Source organism: Sapajus apella, unplaced genomic scaffold (assembly GCF_009761245.1).
Source record: "Sapajus apella isolate SASKATOON/1434 unplaced genomic scaffold, GSC_monkey_1.0 scaffold211, whole genome shotgun sequence".
In the NCBI taxonomy this organism is placed as follows: Eukaryota; Metazoa; Chordata; class Mammalia; order Primates; family Cebidae; genus Sapajus; species Sapajus apella.
Window position 1 is genome coordinate 695,270 of NW_022437151.1, and position 21,201 is coordinate 716,470.

Below are 21,201 nucleotides of genomic sequence, written 5' to 3' on the forward strand. Positions count from 1 at the left end.
GGTGAAACCCCGTCTCTACTAAAAAAATACAAAAAATTAGCTGGGCATGGTGGCACGTGCCTGTAATCCCAGCTAATTTTTTGTATTTTTTTAGTAGAGACGGGGTTTCACCATGTTGACCAGGATGGTCTCAATCTCTTGACCTCGTGATCCACCCGCCTCAGTCTCCCAAAGTGCTGGGATTACAGGCTTGAGCCACCGCGCCCGGCCGCATTTTTTCATATATACCCATTATTTGGAAATTGTTGGTGACCAGTTTGCCTAAATGTTGCTGCCTATTTTGCAATGCATAGTGCAGCCTGGTTCTACCATTTACTTTGATCCATGGGCTATCTGTAATAGCATTCTGTCTCCGTTGGTTTCCAACATGCTCTGGTTAAACATAATGATCCCAACTTCCATTTCATGTCACCACTTGGCAAGCATACGTCAAACATGTAGTCATCTTGGAACAAATGTAAAACAGGGCGAGCGCATGAGAGGAGTTTTGCACAATATGTTGGACTCACATATGGCTAACTTTATGTGGCACAGTGGATCTGGAAATATCGCGTTCAATCCCTTTTTTCCCACATGTTTCAGAACAATTTCCTGTTAACAAATATGATGTGTTAACATTGCGTTAGTACAAATATCCAAGGGCAAACTCTTCAATCTAATACATCCAAGGGACAAATTGCTCAGTTGAGCCTATGTCTGCCCCAGGGATGAGATAATGGAGATACTCTAGTGACCCATTAGCCAACTGAGTTCTCACAAAGACTATTCTCCATGGGCAAGTCACATTGGACAAGGGCAACAATTGTAGTATTTTGTCTTATTTTGAGACAGAGTCTTGCTCTGTCGCCCAAGCTGAAGTGCAGTGGTACCATCTCAGCTCACTGGCACCTCCACCTTCCGGCCTCAAGCAATTCTCCTGCCTCAGCCTCCTGAGTAGCTGGGATTACAGGCTCCCTTCACCTTCCCCCCCCTCCACCCCAGCTAATTGTTGTATTTTTTAATAGAGACAGGATTTCACCACGTTGGCCAAGCTGGTCTCGAACTCTTGACCTCAGGTGACCTGCCCACCTTGGCCTCCCAAAGTGCTGGGATTACAGGCATAAACCACCACGCTCAGCCTATTTTGTCTCATTTTAGCAACTGTGAAATACATATTTGGTTTTCTTCCCTGTTTCTTGGGCACTCTTCCTAAAACCCTACAAATCTCCAGGTCAGTAAACATGTCTTATGTGTTCTAATGATATGACTGGTGGCTGGGGACCCCTTAATAGCCTCAGGATGGGGGCTGGCCATCAGAAAGACCAGGGCATGATTAGGTTACTGAGACTTCCGTCCCATTCCCTAATCTCTGAGGAGGGAAGATGGGCTAAAGGTTAATTTGGTGACCATGGTCAATGACTTAATGAGTCAAGCCGACACAATGAAGCTTCCGCAAAAACTCTAAATTAGAGTTTGGAAAGGCTCTGAGAGTTGAACACATGGAGGTTGTTGGAGGGTGGTGCCCCTCGGAGGGGTATGGAAGCTCCTGTCCCCCGCACCACCTTCCCTCGCCCTATGCATCTCTTCCATCTGGCTGTTCTTATGTGTCCTTGGTTTATAATTAACCAGTAAACTTAAATTTTTCTGAGTTCTGAGAGCCCCTCCAACAAATTAATCAACCCTGAGGAGGGGGTTGTGGGAGCCCCTGATTTGAGCACATCTGAAGTGGAGGCAGTTTTGTGGGACTGAGCCCTCAATATGTGGGAAATGAGGCCATCTCTGGATAGGCAGTCGTAGAATTTAATTAAATTACGACACCCAACTGGTTTCCACTGCAGAACTCGTTGTTGCAGGGCATAATTTCCCACAACACATTTTGGCAACCAGAAGTCATGGAAGTATTCTGGGTCGATTGTTTAGTGAGAAAATAGGTAAAAATTTTGATTTTCATTTTCTTTTCTCTAACTATTGGTGTTTATATAAAGTGGGATTGCTAAAACAGTCCTAGCTCATGGAAACATGAGGTTTGGGAAGAGAAAGGATGAAACAGTGGGAGATGAGGAACCTTGGGTCCCTGGATGACTATTTAGTTACCCAGAGTACGAAACTGCACCTGAGCTTGCATCAGTTCCTAAAGGTCAAATGTACCAGTGGAATTTAGAAATGGCGGTAGATGCCAGCTTGCTGAGTGCAGTGGCTCACGCCTGTAATCCCAGCACTTTGGGAGGCTGAGGGGGGCCGATCACTTGAGATCAGGAGTTCAAGAACAGCCTGACCAACATGGCGAAATCCTGTCTCTATTAAAAATAAAAAATCATTAGCCAGGTGTGGTGGCAGGCACCTGTAATCCCAGCTACTCGGGAGGCTGAGGCAGGAGAATCGCTTGAACTTGAGGTGGACGTTGCAGTGAGCTGAGATCATGCCATTGCACTCCAGCCTGGGCAACAAGAGCGAAAATCCATCTCAAAAAAAAAAAAGAAAGAAAGAAATGATGGTAGACTCAACTCCTGAAGAGCTGGCTCATTGGTTATGTAAAGAAATGCAAAATAAGAAGCATACTAAACATCCGATCCCTTGGTTATTGTTATCATGTATAGCCCGAATGAAAGGAAAGTTGGGCCAACCTCAGATGTCAGTGTGTCTAAGCTCAGGTCACTAACACCAAGTCCACCCACAAAGGGGAACATTATGCCAGGACAACAGGGCGACCTCTGGTCACCAAGAAAGTAGTCATGATAGTGGGGAGAGATGAGGGGGTACGGTGTGAAGGAGTTGTCTTATTTTGTGGATCGGTGTTATCAGCTTCCTGCAGAGCTTTACTGAGTGGATTGTGAGAGTAACTAATTTAGAAGCAGCAGTTTTGGTCTTCAGTGCTGCAGAGTGAAAGAGCATGTTTGGGTTGAGGCAGGACCCAGGGCTGGCTCAGGACGGAAGAATTGCTGATGGCTGAAAATGACCCAGATACCCAGGACCTTCCTGAGAAACAGCCAGCCTGCGGGACTGGATGAAGGCTACTGCAAGATCTGTTTACTCTGAGAAGGATGGTCCTGTCTCCCACTATCAATGGCCAGATGAAGCAACTGATATATTTTGTATGCAAGACACATGGGACTGGCTTTATGATAATCAGGACATTCACGCACTGAAAATGCCCATAGCCAGGTCATGGTAAATGCGGTTAAAAAGGGCACACCTTTAGTGAGATTTCCCACATAAACTTACTGCTGCAAAGTTGGGGAACAGTCCAAGAAGCCTTATCAAATTTGCTGGGTCAGCTTCCCCTCATGCATCTTACAGATGCCAATAAAAATATTAGCTTAATGAGGATGGGAAAGGCAGGAGAGAGAGTCAAAGGACTCCCCCATTAAGAAATAAGGTGAATAACCGGCCTGACATGCTGGCTCACACCTGTAATCCCATCACTTTGGGAGGCTGAGGCGGGTGGATCACGAGGTCAGGAGTTCAAGACCAGCCTGGCCAAAATGATGAAACCCTTGCCTTTACTAAAAATACAAAAATTAGTGGAGTGTGGTGGCAGGTGCCTATAATCCTAGTTACTTGGGAGGCTGAGGCTAAATAATCTCTTGAACCCAGGAGGCAGAGGTTGCAGTGAGCTGAGATCGTGCCACTGTACTCCAGGCTGGGCAATAGTGAGACTCCATCTCAAAAAAAAGCTGGGTGTGGTGGCTCACGCCTTTAATCCCAGCACTTTGGGAGACCGAGGTGGGTGGATCATGAGGTCAGGAGTTCAAGACCAGCCTGGTCAACATGGCGAAACCTCATCTCTACTAAAAAAAAAACCACGAAATTAGCCAGGCATGGTGGCAGGCACCTGTAATCCCAGCTACTCAGGAGGCTGAGGTGAGGCAAGGGAATAGTTTGAATCCGGGAGGTGAAGGTTGCAGTGAACTGAGATTGCACCATTGCACTCTAGCCTGGGCGACAGGGTGAGCCTCTGAAAAGAGGAGAAAGAGACAGAGAGAGAGAGAGAGAGAGAGAGAGAGAGAGAGAGACAAGGTGAATTTAGACTGCTTTTAAGGAAGGGAATGAAAATCCCTGCTGTTTCCCCAACATTAAGGGCAGCAAACAAGTTTGCTATATTTACCCCAATCTGATCTGAAGTTATTTGCAAGCATATTAATCAGGGTAGAAGCCAGGGTCTTCTGACTCAACACCAGGCTGGGGACTCCAGGCCATATGCACATGTGTGGGTAAAATGATTAGACTATGAAGAGAAGTTCCCAGGATTTCTTAATGAAGGGGTCCCATGTGCTGTGGTTCCCAAACCCATTGGTGAAGCCCTGACACAGGTTATGATTAGATGGAGAGGATGTAAAAATGTAAGGGTTGACAGGATAATGAAGTTAATGAATGGAAAAAAAGTCAACTGGATAGAGGTTTGAGGAGTAGTAATGAAAAAATCATCAATTTCTGTATGACCCACTGACAGCTTCTGCTATGCCCTGAATGGGAATTGGAAGTTTTATTTGCTTATAACAGGGAGTGGTTGCAAGTTCTTTAGTAAGAAAATAAAGGTAATAGCTTGGGGATAACAAAGTTTCAGGAAACAGGAGAAGAGACAGCATAGCACGTTAGGAAGAAATTTACGGCGCTTAACCCAGATGTGGGAGGCAAGGCATGTAGAGTGGATACGACTGGAGAACAGAGGACAGAGGGGCCATTCACACTTTTCCAGACCATGAATATCGCTGTGTCACAGGTGAGCCCCATGCACAAAGGGCAGAAGCCAGGCCCGGTGTCCAGGCTGGTCCCCACCACCTGCAGTGGGGTTCAGCCTAGAGCATGGCAGTGTTGATGGTGCCTTCTAGCCTTTGTGGCTGGATCTCCTGGGTTGCAGCCTGGAGCAAATGTGCTCACCCTTCCCGTTTCTTTTTTTTTTTTTTTCTTTCGGGATAGAGTCTCACTCTCTCTCACCCAGGCTGGAGTGAAGTGGTGCAATCTCAGCTCACTGCAACCTCTGCCCCTTGTGTTCAAGCAATTCTCATGCCTCAACCTCCCGAGTAGCTGGGATTACAGGCATGCACTACTACGCCAGCTAATGTTTTTTTATATGGAGTTTCACTGTTGTTGCACAGGCTGGAGTGCAGTGGTGTGACCTTGGCTCACTGCAACCTCCACCTCCCAGATTCAAGCGATTCTCCTGCCTCAGCCTTCTAAGTAGCTGGGATTACAGGTGCGTGACCCCTTGCCTAGCTAATTTTTGTATTTTTAGTAGAGATAAGGTTTCGCCATATTAGCCAGGCTGGTTTCAAACTCCTGACCTCAAATGATCCATGTGCCTCAGGCTCTCAAAATGCTGGAATTACAGGCATGAGCCACCATGCCCAGCCACTCTTTCCATTTCTTGGTGACTGCCTCTTCCTGCTGTTTTATGACAGGCCTCTGGACCTATTCAATGTGGTCCACTTGTTTTTTAAGTTATCTAGATAAAGTGTGTGAAGCGTTGTGTGGAAATAAAGGAGGCTCGCTTCCTTCCTTCCTTTCTTCTTTCCTTCCTTCCTTTCTTTTTCTTCTTTCTTCTTTCTTTCTTTCTTTTTTTTTTTTTGACACAGTCTCACTCTGTTGCCCAGGCTGGTGTGCAGTGGCACTGTCCCTGTCAGTTCACTGCAACCTTTGTCTCCTGGGTTCAAGCAATTCTCTTGCCTCAGCCTCCCAAGTAGCTGGGATTACAGGTGCACACCTCCATGCCCAGCTAATTTTTAGATTTTTAGTAGCGATGGCATTTCACCATGTTGGCCAGGCTGGTCTCGAACTCCTGTCCTCAGGTCATCCACCCACTTCAGCCTCCCAAGGTGCCGGGATTACAGACATGAGAGTTTTTCTATAAATGTCAACATTTATAGAAAAACACTTTTGTGAGTTTGCTAAAACACATACTAACTTAAGATTCATTTTGAACCATCAATTTGTTGATCATTTATTATAACACAGAAATAAATGCAAAGATGATCATTGGAACAATAAGGTAGAATAATAAGTGACAGCCTATACTATGCCACTTTGAATTAATTTTAAAAGAACGAGGTAGATCTCCAAATTGTCATGAGACAATACTCTCTGTTGTTCACGGGGTAAAAGCGAAGCCTTCGATATGCTGTGCATATTGTCAATTTCCCTGCAGCTTTGCGCTCCTCCCCCGAGGGACTGGACAGCATCCATGCTCAAGGCTTCCCTGCAGCCTCCTGCTAGAAGCAAAGGTATATTTTAGGCTTTCTCTCCTCTCTCCTGAGAGTGCTCATAGTCCCTCATCCAGGATGCATTACACATGCTCCTCAGTTCAGAAGCAATCCTGCATCTCGCCCCACTGGCAGCTTCTGGTGTTTTGCCCTTGTGCCCACCTGTATTGGGGCTACACTCTGAGTGCAGGAGCTCAAGTCTCCAAAACTGTAGCAGGGCTGTTTCTTGGTCTTAGGTCTGGCTGCACTGGTTGATGCCTCCTCCTCTGCCAGATGTTTCTTGTCTGTCTGGACAATGTACTTTTTTGCCCATCCCTGGCAGAACACTCTGGGGCCCGGGCTCTGCTTCTCAGGCTGTTGGCCTCACTTTGGTCACTGTGCCCTCTTCCTCCAGCTGTGTTTACCTCCTCTCCTGGACAATCTGAGCATCAGTCTCTTGATAGAAGTCCACAAACACCATGGGGGATTGAATGTGGATGTCCTCCTTATGGCAGGCCACAGTGGGGTCACTGCACCTTCTCTATGCTGTCAGCCTGTCAAGGCCTCCAAATCCCACAACAATGGTGTGTCTCCTGTACCATGGAACACAGGAGAAGATGATGATGAACTGAAACGTGCTGCTGTTGGCCCAAGGTGGCCATGCTGAGGATACCTTCATCTCTAGGCAAGAGGCTGCACTGAAATGCGTCTCTGCAGAGCTCTCCTCAGCACAACCCTCTGCCCAAGGCTATACATGTGGGGTTGCCCTTTGGTTCACATAGGTCCTCATGGACTATGGAACATGATGCCATTGTAACTGTTCTTGCAGAGTGAGATAAAGTTCCCACAGGCCCTGGGTGCCAGGGCACAGTGTGGCTCTGGGCTGAGGTTGCCCCTGCCGGGTGGAGCCATGCACTGCCCTCCTTCACAACCTGGAAGCAAAGGATACCCCTGTCACTGGCAGAAGCTTTGTGGGTGGTCTTTGCCCCATGGTCATGCAGGTAGAAGATGAACTGACTGGCCAGTAATGGTCTGGGCAGTATCCTCCTTCTCCGGGACTCTCATCTCCTTGGAATTCCTTACAGAGCTCCCACGGGGTCTCCTGGGTCTCAGCATTTGTGTTTTTCAACAGAAAGATAAGCCTGTATGGACTTTTCTGTTTCTGGGTCTGTTATATTTGGGTTTTCACTTGAGGGAAGTCACAGATGTCAAATTTGTCCAGACTGATCCTGGATGGTGATTACGTCTGGCTGACGGAAGTGTTCATGGGTCGGCAGGTCCTGGAAGTTCTTTACCTTGAGATTGAGCCACTGCACCACCCTGTAGGTACAGATGTTCCTGGCCATTCTGATGGTCATGGTGTGGGTGAGGTGGTGAGCACAGAACAGCACTGGGCAGTGACACTGGCTTTTGTTCTTTGCAAAGTTCATCTTGATCAAGGACCTCTTGCTAGTTTCTCTCCATTGCTGACATTGATGTATGTATACTATATATATATAATATATACTATGTAATATAGAATACATAGACATATGTACATATTATATACATATACATGTATATACCCATACATATATTATATATACATGTGTGTGTGTGTGTATGTGTGTGTGTGTGTGTGTATATATATATATATATATATATAAACATGGCCAGGCGTGGTGGCTCGCACCTGTAATCCCAGCACTTTGGGAAACTGAGGTGGGTGGATCACCTGAGGTCAGGAGTTCGAGACCAGCCTGGCCAATATGGTGAAACCCCATCTCTACAAAAAATACAAAAATTAGCTGGGTATGGTGGCGCTTGCCTGCAATCCCAGCTACTTGGGAGGCTGAGGCAGGAGAATCACTTGAACTCTGGAGGCAGTTTGCAGTGAGCTGAGATCGTGCCATTGCACTCCTGCCTGGGTGACAATAAGACTTTGCCTCAAAATAAATAAATAAAAAACAAACATGTGTATTTATGCATAATAACGTTGTAGAGAATTTAAGGCTTTTAAATCAATTGTGCATGCATTCACCATATAATTCAATTTGCACTTATGGCAGGCCCCGTAAGAGCTCCCACTACACTACTTCCATTAGAAAAAAATTACTAGCAAAAAACTCTCTTATAGCATTAAGGATGGTTTTTTGCTTGTTTGTTTGTTTTTTGAGATGGAGTTTTGCTCTTGTTGTCCAGGCCGGAGTGCAATGGCACAATCTTGGCTCACCGCAAACTCTACCTCCCAGGTTCAAGCAATTCTCCTGCCTCAGCCTCCTGAATAGCTGGGATTACAGGCATGCGCCACCACGCCCAGCTAAACTTGTATTTTTAGTAGAGATGCGGTTTCACCATGTTGGTCAGGCTGGTCTTGAATTCCTGACCTCAGATGATCTGCCTGCCTTGGCCTCCCAAAGAACTGGGATTACAGGCATGAGCCATTGTGCCCAGCCAAGGATGGTGTTCTTTTTGAGATTACAAGAGGGCAATTTGTCTGAAAGCTTCATTGATGTCAAGTGTACAACAGCTATTTGTCATTTCAGCAAAATGCAACAGACAGATCTTTGCCAAAGGAAATGATGTCTGTCGTAGCAGTTTGTATTATGTAAATATATATAAAATGAAGCCAACAGAGTTAGGGTATCGCTTTCTACTTAATTGTCTAATTTTAAAATCAAATAGAACTTTCAAGAAAAAGGAGGGAGAATTGTCATCTCAATATTTGTTTTGACAACAATAATAACTTCCACCATTTGTTGCACGCCCATCGGTTACTGGGTAAGGAACTAGATTTAACATATAATAATGCCCCTAGTTTTTCCAAATCACTCTAATTCTTACAAGGGATCTTCATTGTCCTCATGAGAAAACTGAAACTCAGCCAGTTTCTTAGGTAAATTGTACAGGGTCAAGTTAGAGGCATCAGGATTCAAACCTGTATCAGAATGCCCACATTATTTCTGGTACGGCACGTTGTCTCTACTGAAGTATGGTGCTTTACTGTAAATGACAGGTGGAAATGCACTGTGACCTGTCTCAGCATTTTCTCTTAAGAAGAACCAAAGCAGATCAGGCATGGTGGCTCACACTTGTAATCCCAACACTCTGGGAGGCCAAGGCCATGGATCACCTGAGATCAGAAGTTTTAGACCAGCCAGGCCAATATGGTGAAACCCCATCTCTACTAAAAATATAAAAATTAGCCAGGCATGGTGGCGTGCATCTGTAATCCCAGCTACTCAGAAGGCTGAGGCAGGAGAATCGCTTGAACCCGGGAAGCGGAGGTTGGAGTGAGCCGAGATCCAGATAGGGTCTCACTCTGTCGTCCAGGTGTTGCTCTATTGACCACTGTTTTCTGATAGGATCTATACCAGATTTATGGAAATAAATGCTAAAAGATCAAATAAAAATTTAAATTTAACATTTTTTTTGTAAAAATGAAGTCTCACTATCTTGTCCAGGCTGGTCTCAAACTCCTGGCTTCCAGCAATCCGCTTGCTTCGGCCCTTCAAAGTGCTAGGACTGCAGGTGTGAGTCGCTATACCCAGCTCCTATTTTTAAATTGGGTTATCAGCTTTCTTGCTATTGAGTAGTTTTTGTTTCTTCTGTACTTTGGATATGAATCCCTAATCAGGCGATCATCTTGCAAATATCAGTTGCTGCCTGTGCTGTCCTCGCTGTCCAACCAGGAAACCAGCTTGATCAGGGAGAGGGTGACAGGTGTGTGGGGTGCACAGGCATGCGGGGTGCAGGGCCACCACCTCCTCTTCTGCCTGGCCCTGCCCGGTGCTGTAATTCATGTCTGTGGGCCTCACCATGACCAGGCCCATTAGCTGGGGCCTGCTGCCAAGGGTACTACCACTCTGTTTCCAGCTCTCCCTCTTCCTCTCAGGCCTTGGAGCCTGGTCAAGGATGCAGTGGGCTTGGGCTGGAACACAGATGGGGTGGGAGATGGTGTGCAGCATCTTCCTCTTAGACTGGGTCTGGGCAAATCTTATTTCCCAGCTATCTCTAGCAAGGCCACCATCCCTACAGTCTTTCTCCCGTTTCTGCATCTGACACTGCATCTTCTACCCCCCTCCTCAGGCAGGTGGCATTGCCACCACACAACTTCTAAGTCCATGTTGGCCACTTCCAGCCTCCTGTAAGTTCACCAGAAACTTCGTCTCCAGCTGGAGTCTCTGGTTTGGTTCTCCAGCACCTTCAAGGGCCAGGTCAGCTCCTCCTCCTGTCCTCCTGCTCATTCTCCTTCTTCTTTATTTTTTCTAGCATCTAAGTTTTTATTAACATGAATTGTTAAAAGCAAGAACCCATGCCAGTGTAGGGGGTAACTGGAGGAGGGTAGGACTTGGGAGAATTTCTGCTTTACTGGTAGTAAAATTCCAGGTTCATCTCATTGTGGAGTTCATAGTCCCCCAGAGACACGTGGTTTTTAACAATCATGTAGCACTCCTTCAGAATGATCCTTTCCAAATGCACGTGAGTCTGGGCTGCGATCAGCTTCTTGAAGTCCCCAGTTGTGTCATCACTGTTGCATTTAATGCCGATCTTCCCCAGAGGTCCTTGCAAACAACCTTGATCATCCTGGCTGGCACTCCCGCCCACCCATGGACCGGTGGCAGCTGGGTCAACAGCTTTCCCCAATTCAGGCCTCTCTGCTTGACCCGTCACCTCTGGAACCCACTACCACCACAACCTTCTTACCTGAGTGCTCAGCCCCACTTCTGCCCCTTCTGCAGCCTCTTCTCCTTTTCCAGGAGCTTCTGGGCGTGAAGTTTTGTGGCTCCATGCTCCCTGGTGTAGTGTGTATTCTGGGGTCTGTCTGGAGAGACAGGAGCAAGCTTAGTGCTAGGTCCTTTTTACTCTTGTGAAGAAAGGGCCATGGGCACAGGCCTGTCCTCAAATCCTCACCTGGTTCGGCAGTGTAATGGGCTGGCCTTGCTGACGTAGCCACGTGAGGACCACAAAGGGGAACATAAGAGAGACACGCCTGAGAGATATGCACCTCCCAGTTCTGGCGCAGGGTCTGCTGCAGGGCCTCTCCGTAAGGGCAGGGACAGGGTGGGCTCTTGGGCCTTTGGTTGGCGGCCTTGTGAACAGCCTCATGTAAATCCTACCAGCTTGTCAGCAGCTGGAGACATTGTTGCTAGATATTTATTTATTTAGAAAACTGACACATTGGCCGGGCACAACGGCTCCACCTGTAATCCCAGCACTTTGGGAAGCAGAGGCAGGTAGATCACAAAGTCAGGAGTTCAAGACCAGCCTGACCAATGTGGTGAAACCGTCTCTACTAAAAATACAAAAGAATTAGCTGGGTGTAGTAGCATGTGCCTGTAATCCCAACTACTTAGGAGGCTGAGGTGGGACAATCCCTTGAGCCTGGGAGGCGGAGGTTGCAGTGAGCCGAGATTAGGCCACTACACTCCAGTCTGGGTAACAGAGTGAGACTGTCTTAAAAAAAAAAAAAAAAAAAACGGGTTTCCTAGGGGGTAAATCAGCCTTAAGGAGTCACTAGGTTAAAGCATTTACATCTGAGGGTCCCCTGAACTTTTAAAAAGATATTTCTTATGGGTTGGTAAAAGACCTCAAAGTTTACAGGAAACATTGAGAACTAAAAGCCAGATCGCTTAAGTGGGGTTATTGGTTTGTTGTGCTCTTCTACACCATTAGGAAGTGGAGATGGTTTCTGGATGGAGCCAGCACCTTCTGGCACTTCAGAGAAACCAGCAGGAGATCAGAATGCCCCCAGAATTCAGGCTGGCCCTCACCTGCAGAGCCATTCACCAAGATGCTTTGATGCAGAGAAGTGACCAGATTTCACAGGGAGACCACAGGGAGGGCAGACAGAGCCCACAGTGGCTGCTGCCTGTGCTGGGCGTGGCCAGACTTTACTTTGTATAATAAAAAAAAAATCAGGTAATGAAGCCAGGTAATTATCCAGGTAATGAAGCCACAGTCAAGCCCCTGTTTACTTGGGTGATGAATTCCTCAATATTGTGGGTCAGACATCCTTTGAGGAGACACTGGTACAGGTAGGTATTGGGAGGATGCATTCTTTTTAAGTGTCTTTGAAACTGAATATTCATCCAACAGACATGCCAGGAAAAAAATTTCTATGGACTTTCTCATTGGAAAACTGTCCAACAGTGTATTTATTTTGGGATAAAAATAAGTATCTCCTTAGAAGAATCTTCAAGCCGGGCGCGGTGGCTCAAGCCTGTAATCCCAGCACTTTGGGAGGCCGAGGCGGGTGAATCACGAGGTCAAGAGATCGAGACCATCCTGGTCAACAGGGAGAAACCCCGTCTCTACTAAAAATCCAAAATTAGCTGGGTGTGGTGGACATGCCTGTAATCCCAGCCAGTTGGGAGGCTGAAGCACAAGAATCACCTGAACCCTGGAGGAGGAGGTTGCAGTGAGCTTAGATCATGCTACTGCACTCCAGCCTAGGCAACAAGAGCGAAACTCCATCTCAAAGAAGCAGCAGCAGAAGGAGAATCATCTTGATAAAGGAAGAGAGACTGGGGAAGACGACGCATCTAGGCCTGGCTAACAAGAATTTTTTCTTCACGATTTCCTCTGGGCTTCACAGGCCTCCTGCAGCTGCTGCTGTCACAGCCCCCAGGCCGTCGGCCACTCTGTTGGGCTCTGGGAAATCCAGGTTGAAGGCAAGAGCTTCCGTCCACTCCTGTTTCTTCACTGTCCAGATGGACATACCTTTTTATTTTATTTTTTAGACAGAGTCTTGCTCTGTCACCCAGGCTGTAGTATAGTGGCACAATCTCGGCTCACTGTAACCTCTGCTTCCCAGGTTTAAGCGATTCTCCTGCCTCAGCCTGCCGGGTAGCTGAGACTATAAGCACCCACCACCATACCCGGCTAATTTTTTGTATTTTTAGTAGAGATAGGGTTTCGTCATGTTGGCCAGGCTGGTCTCAAACTCCCGACTCAACTGATCCTGCCTCAGCCTCCCAAAGTGCTGAGATTACAGGCATGAGCCACAGCGCCCGGCCGAGAGGTGTTTATTTTATTAACCAAAGTTTTTTTTTTTTTTTTTTTTTTTTTTTGAGACGGAGTTTCGCTCTTGTTTCCCAGGCTGGAGTGCAATGGCGCGATCTCGGCTCACCGCAACCTCCGCCTCCTGGGTTCAGGCAATTCTCCTGCCTCAGCCTCCTGAGTAGCTGGGATTACAGGCACGCGCCACCATGCCCAGCTGATTTTTTGTATTTTTAGTAGAGACGGGGTTTCACCATGTTGACCAGGATGGTCTCGATCTCTTGACCTCGTGATCCACCCGCCTCGGCCTCCCAAAGTGCTGGGATTACAGGCGTAAGCCACCGCGCCCGGCCCTTAACCACAGTTTTGTGGGACACAAGTCATGCTCTCCATAGAAACACTTTCCACCTTGGTTAGCCCTAACACTAGTCTACCTGTTGGGAGACACTCTCTATCCCACACATATGACCATGATCCTGAGGCCAGTGGGGCACCTCAATGGGCATCTGGTTGGCTGTCCTCTGGCAGGACCATGGCAGTCTGAAGGTGTCCAGGATGACACACACTGCCCTGCCCCAGGCTCAGGCTGCCCCCCACCCCTGCCGGTGTCTCCCATCTGACCACCCCGTGGAATGCCCTGCCTGCCTGTGGCTCCTGTGAGATGGAGGTTGATCTGAGCAGTGAGGCTGGACACTTCTGGGGGTAAGTCCCTGGCCTTAGGATCACACCACCCAGAGTCTTCCAATCCCTGCCCCTATGGCACCCATCCCACACAGGACACTGTCCTCAGCACTCTGTCCCATTCCATACAGAAGAGAACTTGTCTGGACAGAGACGCTCTGGTGCTGAGGCGGCTCCTGCATCACAGGGTGCACCTGCTGGGGCTAGACCAGGACCAGACCACACTGCCTGGGGGCTCAAGCAGGGGCAGCTTCTGGACCTGAAACGTTTGCTGCTCCGTCTCTGGAGGTCCCTGGGGAGGGAGGATCTACTGGTAACAAGCATCTCTGTGTGTCCATGTGTGTTTTATTGTCTGAATTTTCCCATCTGCGTGAAGCCCTTAGACTTGCAGAAAGGACCTCAATATTTCCTGAAATGGGAAGAAATGAGTGGGATTGAGGGGCCTGCAGTTTCCTGTTTGCCTGGGACGATTGTGCACCGCAGATGGCGCGATGGAGCCTTCCCATGACAAGAGTACTCAAGAACAGCCCAGCCCAGCCACTTAGTCTGTTTCCCCTTCCTTCAAAACATAAAGAAGGGGTCCCATTCTCTGCTTCTTGGGTGTTGTCAGCTTATACAGCTTTCTTAGACTCTCTAGTTTCATTAGTGGGGTGCCCTGCTGTCCAGAAACCAATGGTGTTCATTATCGCCCAAGGTTTGACCCCCGAGAACAATTCACCCAAAGCAACTTTCTCTATCATATCATGACACTGACATCAACCTGTTGATTTGATGACACATGTGCCAGGAGAGGCTGAGCCACAGTGCAACATGCATGTGTGATGAAAGGCTCTCTGTATTTTCAGTAGTGCGGCCTCCATAACAAGGAAGCAAGAGTACGTGGACAGCCGAGACCCTAATGCTTTTCTGTGTCACACTAGGGAGCAGGGAATCCAAGCCACATCTGAAAAGGGCTATGAGGGATGCAAACTACCTGGTAGTAGCTGTGCTTCCACCTCAACTCCCGGAAGTTCGCCAGGGACGACGGTGCATCTGCAGTCTGCAGGATGGAGTCGGCTGTGAGGACTGCTGTCTGCTGAGCCCTGTTCCTGTGTGGACCTTCTCCTTCCACAGGAGGACAGCCCCTGTCTAGAAGAGGTCATGTTGACTCTGCCACAGAGCAGCTGGCAGCCTGCAGTTTGCGCACTGGGGTGCCCATCATAATTGCAATTCCCAGGTCCTCCTGATTCCATTCCATGCTGTTTATGCTATAGTCTACTTTTTTTTTTTTTGAGACAGAATCTCTCTCTGTCACTCAGGCTGGAGTGCAGTGGTGTGATCTTGGCTCACTACAACCTCAGCCTCCCGGGTTCAAGAGATTCTCCTGCTTCAGCCTCCTGAGAAGCTGGGATTACAGACATGCACCACCATGCCTGGCTAATTTTGTATTTTTAGTAAAGACAGGATTTTGCCATATAGGTCAGTCTGGTCTTGAACTCCTGACCTCAGGTGATCTGCCCACCTCGGCCTCGCAAAGTGCTGGGATTACAGACATGAGCCAGCACACCTGGCCGACAAATATTTTCTACAAGGACTCTATAGTAAATATTTTAGGCTTTGTGGGTTCTAAGGTCTGATCCAGCTACTAAACTCTGCCATAGTAGGAAAGCAACCAAAGATGATGTGTCAACCAATGGGCATGGCTGTGTGCCACAAACACTTATTCACTGTTAATAAAACAAGCTGCCAGCTACACAATGCATAATTTTACATTAGAAACACCCAGTCATCTTTTTTGCTTATTCCAAATTTCTTTGCAGCCAAATAAATAAGCTTTGGTGCATACTTTTTTGTGACAATGGTTTTGGCTTTACAGAGCCTGGGTTTTAACTATATAGCTTTTATATACGTTCATGCTAAATGCAAAAGTGACAGTAGCTATAGCAAGGTCTGAATAGGTAGGCTTTGCTTGTTCTCATTTGGGTGGTCTTCAGTTATTTCCACACTTACAAAGTTCAACAAATGCTTGCCATGTTACCCAGAAATCACACTTGTAGGTATGTACCTAAGAGAAATGAAAACACAAATCCCCATATAAGGGCCGGGCATGGTGGCTTACACCTGGTGGTAATGCCAGCAGTTTGGGAGGCCGAGGAGAATGGATCACCTGACTTCAGGAGTTCGAGACCGGCCTGGGCAATATGGCAAAACCCCGTCTCTACTAGAAATACAGCCCGGGTTGTCCTCATGGTGCCAGACATCTTGGCAGGCGCAGGCTCTCCTTGTAGTGCTGGGTATGTTGGCTGACCCAGACTGTCATGGTGCTGGCTGTGCAGTTCAGCCCATTCTGTCTTCATGGTGCTGGGCATGCTGACTGGCTCAGTCTGTCCACATGATGCTGTGAATTCTGGCTGACCCTGGCTGTTCTCATGGTGCTGGGTGTGCTGGCTGGGCCAGGCCTCCTTGTACTGCTGGGTATGCTGGCTGGCACAGGCTTTCTGCATGGTTCTGGGCTTGCACGTGACTCAGGCTGGATCCTTATGGTGGTGGGCATGCTGGCCAGGCTGTTCTCTTGCTTCTGGGAGACCTGGCTGGCCCAGGCTGTTCTCATGCTGCTTGGGGTATCTGATGGCCCAGGCTGTCTTCATGCTGCCAGGCATGCTGGCTGGCTCAGGCTGTTATAAACCTGGGTGTTCTGGCTGGCTTATGCAGTCCTCGTTTTTATGGGTGTGCTGGCCAACCTAGGATGTTCTTGTGGTACTGTGTATGCAGGCTTACATGGTTGTCTTCATTTTGCCGGGCATGCTGGCTTGCCAGGGCATTCCTCCTTGTTCTGGACATGTGGCTGACCGAGGCTGTCACCAGGGCACTGGGTGTGCTGGGTGCCCTGGGCTGTTCATATGGTGTTGGGTGCATTGAGTGGCCCTGTTTCTGGGTGTGTTGGTCAGTCTAGGCTGCTGGCTGGAGCTGTTTGTGCCAGCTGGCCCCGGCTGTTCTCATAGTGCTGGGGATGCTGTCTAGCCCAGGCTGGCAAGGTGCTGTGTTGTGCTGACTGGCCCAGGCTGTACTCATGGTGCTGGGTGTGTAGGCCCACAACATTGAGGACACTCTGGGTCAACATGCCCCAAATAGTGAGGACACTGTGACCCAGGCAGCAAACCTAGCACCTTGAGGACCGCCTGGGCCAGTCAGCAAGACCAGCACCAGGAGGACAGCCTGGACCAGCCAGAATTCACAGCATCATGTGAATAGACTGAACCAGTCAGCATGCCTGGTACCATAAAGGCAGAATGGGCCCAACAGCATGGCGGGCACCACAAGATAAGCCTGGGTCATCAACATGCCCAACAAAATGAGGACATTCTGTGCCAGCAGCACACCCAGCACCTCAAGCACAGACTAGGTCAGTGACAAGCCCAGAACATGGGACAAGCCTGGAACAGCCAGCACACCCAGCACAAGGAAGACAGCTTAGGCCAGCCAACATGCCCAGGACCATGACAGCACAAGTCACGCAGCACACCCAGCACCATGGGACAGCCTGGGACAGACAGCACAAGTCACACAGCACACCCAGCACCATGGGATAGCCTGGGACAGTGAGCATAACCAGGACAATAGGGCTAGTCTGGGTCAGCCATCACACCCAGCACCTTGAGGACAGCCAGGGTGACCTCCAGAGCCAACACCATGAGAAATGCCTGGGCCAGCCAGAATGTGCAGAACCATGAGGACAGCCTGTCACAGTGTGGGGAGTGCTGGAAAGACCACGCTGTCTTCAGGTGCTGGGCAGGTTGGCAGGCCCAAGCCGTTCCCATGGGGATGCTCAAGTTAGATGTCCCAGACGGTCCTCATGGTGCTGGTGTGCTGGCTGCCTGAGGCAGTATGAGAATAGCCTGGGCCAGCCAGCATGCCTAGGACCATGAGGACAAGCTGGGCCATCTAACACGCCAAGCAGTATGAGAATAGCCTGAGCCAGCCAATTCTCCCAGAAGCAAGAGAACAGCTTGAGCCAGCCAGCATACCCATTACCATGAGGATGGCCAGGATCAGCCGGAATTCACAGAATCATGCGGGCAGCCAGCCAGCCAGCATGCCCAGCACCATGAGGACAGAATGAGCCAGACAGCACAGCCAGCACCACAAGGAAAGCCTAGGCCATTAAGTATACCCCCAAAAATAAAGATACTCTAGGCCAGGCAGCATGCCCGGCACCTCAAATGGAGACTAAGTCAGCTGACAAGCCCAGAACCATGAGACAAGCCTGGAACAGCCAGCACACCCAGCACCAGGAGGACGGCCAGGGTCAACCTGCACAGTCAACACCAAGAGAAAAGCCTAGAACAGCCAGTAAACCAAACACCTGAGGACAGCGTGGTCCATCCAGCATGCCCTACACTATCACAGCCTGGGCCATTCTCGATACCCAGCAACAGGACAGTCTGGACTAACCAGAAAGCCTGCCTGGGCCAGACAGCACACCTATCACAAGAAGGACAGACTGCACCATGTGGCACATACAGAACCAAGAGGAAAGGCCAGGCCAGCCAGCACACCCAGCTCCATGAGGACAGCCAGGGTGAACCTCCAGAGCCAACACTTTGAGAAATGCCGGGGCCAGCCAGTATGTCCAGAACCATGAGGACAGCCTGTCACAGTGTGGGGCGTGCTGGATGGGCTGTCTTCAGGTGCTTGGCAGTTTCTTGTGGGGATGCTCAAGTTAGATGTCCCAGATTGTCCTCGTGGTGCTGGTGTGCTGGCTGCCTGAGGCTTTTGCATGGTTCTGGGCTTCTAGGCTGCCCCAGGCTGTCTTCAAAGTTTTGGGCGTGCTGGCTGGCCCAGAGTGTCCTCATCGTTTGGAATGTACTGTCCCAGAGTGTTCTCACTGTTGTGGACCTGCACACCCAGCACCATGAGGACAGACAGGATCAACCTCCACAGCCAACGCCATGAGAAAAGTCTGGGCCAGCCAGGATGCCCAGAACCACAAGGACAGACTACACCAAGCATCATACTCAGAATCAAGAGTAGAAGCTGGGCCAGCCAGCATGCCCAGCACCATGAGGACAGCCAGGATCAATCTCCAAAGCCAACACCGAAAAAAGCCTGGGCCTGCCAGGATGTCCAGAGCCATGAGGCCACCCCCATCATGGTGTGAGGTGTGCTGGATGGGCCGTGCTGCCTTCTGGTACTGCGCGTGTTGGGTGGCCTAGGCTGTTCTCATTGGCTTTTCCTGGTTAGATGTCTGCCTGAAGCTTTTTGCATGGTTCGGGGCTTGCAGACTGACCCTGGCTGTCCTAGAGGTGCTGGACATGCAGGCTGGCCCAGTGTGTCCCAGAAGCAAGAGAACAGCTTGAGCCAGGCAACACACCCATCACTTTGAGGACAGCCAGGGTCAGGCAGATTTCTTTCTGGGCTTCTATTGTGTTCCACTGGCCTCTGAATCTCTTTCTGCCAGTACCATGCTGTTCTGGTTACCATGCCTTCCTAAAATATTTTTAAGTCAGGTAGTATGATACCTCCAACCTTGTTCTTTTCCCTCAGGATTTCTTATCTATTCATGGTCTTCTTTGGTTATACAGTAATTTTAGCATTGTTATTCTATTTCAGTGAAGAATTTTCTCGGTATTTTGAAAGACATTGCATTTCATCTGTAGATTGCTTTATGTATTATATTTTTTTCATTTTTGTGACCTCATTAATATCTTTCTTTTGTGTTTTATCATTTTTGTTGTAGAGACTTTTCACTTCTTGGTGATAGTTCTTCCTAGGTATTTTCTCTTTTTTATGTGACTATAGTAAATGAGATTGCTCTCTTGATTTTTTTTTTTTTTTTTTTTTAGAATATTCAGTATTTGGTATATTGGTTTTGTATGTTAATTTTGGACGGTGTAACTTGACTGAATTTGCTTGTCAGTTTCAACAGTTTTTGGTGGACTCTAGGTTTCCCTAAATGTAAGGTCCTGTCATCTGCAAACAAGGACATTTTGGCTTCTTCCTTTCCAATGTGGATGCCTATTATCTCTTTCTCTTGTCTAATTCCTCTTGCTAAGACTTATAGTGAATAAAAGTGGTGAAAGTGGTTGTCTCTGTCTTGTTCTCAATCTTAGAGGAAAGGCTTTGAACTCTTTACTGTTCAGTATGATGTTAGCTCTGGGTTTGTCATAGATTGTTTGGCATTTACTGTTTTGAATAATTTTTGTTTGTTTGGTGTTTATTGTTTCTTCTATACACAGTTTCTTGGGAGTTGTATGTGCTGAAGTTAGATTTAATTTTATCAAATGCTTTGTATGCATCTGTGGAGCTAATTGAATGGATTTTGTCCTTCGTCCTACTGATGTGGTGTGGTGTGGTGTATTGAACGATGTGTGTCGAATCATTCTTGCAGACCTGGGATGAATCCCACTCAATCATGCACAATTATCTTTCTGATGTGTTCTTGAGGTCAGTTTGGCAGTAGTTTGTTGATTTTTGCACGTTGTTCATCAGAAATATCTATTTTTGTTGTGTCCTTGTCTGGTTTTGGTATCAGGATAATGCTTGCCTCATGAAATGCATAAGAAGAATTTCCTCCTCTTCGGTTTTTTGGAATCTTTAGAGAAGAGCTGATGTTAGTTCTCCTTTAAAATTTGATAGCATTCAGCAGTAAGGACACATAGTGCTGGCCTTTTTTTGTTGGGAGATTTTATTACAAACTCAGTCTTGTTACTTGTTATTGTCCTGTTCAGATTTTCTGCTTCTTCCTCGTTTTATTTAGGGGGGAGGAGGCTTCTCTTTTTTTGTTAGTCTAGCTAATCATTTGTCAAGTTTATTTACCTTTTTTAAAAAAAACAACTTATTCATGGGTCTTTTCTATGTCCTTTTAGCCTTTCTTTTGTTTGACTCTGAGCTGATCTTGATTGTTTCTTTCCTTCTTCAAATTTTGGGGTGTGTGTGTGTGTGTGCGTGTGTGCGTGTGCTTTTCATATTCTTTGAGGTGCACTGTGAGGTTGTTCAATTGAAATCTTTCTACTTTTTTCTTTGTGACACAATTTCACTCTGTTGCCCAGGCTGGAGTGCAGTGGTGCGATTTTGGCTCACTGCAACCTCTGCCTCCCAGCTTCAGGTGATTCTCGTGCCTGAGCCTCCTGGTATCTGGGATTACAGGTGCACGCCACCACACCTGGCTAATTTTTGTATTATTGGTAGAGATAGGGTTTCACCATGTTGGCCAGGTTGGTCTTGAACTCCTGCCCTCAAGTGATCCATCCACCTTGGCCTCTCAAAGTGCTGGGATTACAGGTGTGAGCCACTGCACCCGGCCATCTTATTAATTTTTTGATGTAGGCACTTACTGCTACAAAACTTGCCTCTGAGTACTGCTTTTGCTATATCCCCTAAGTTATCTTTTTTTTTTTTTTTTTTT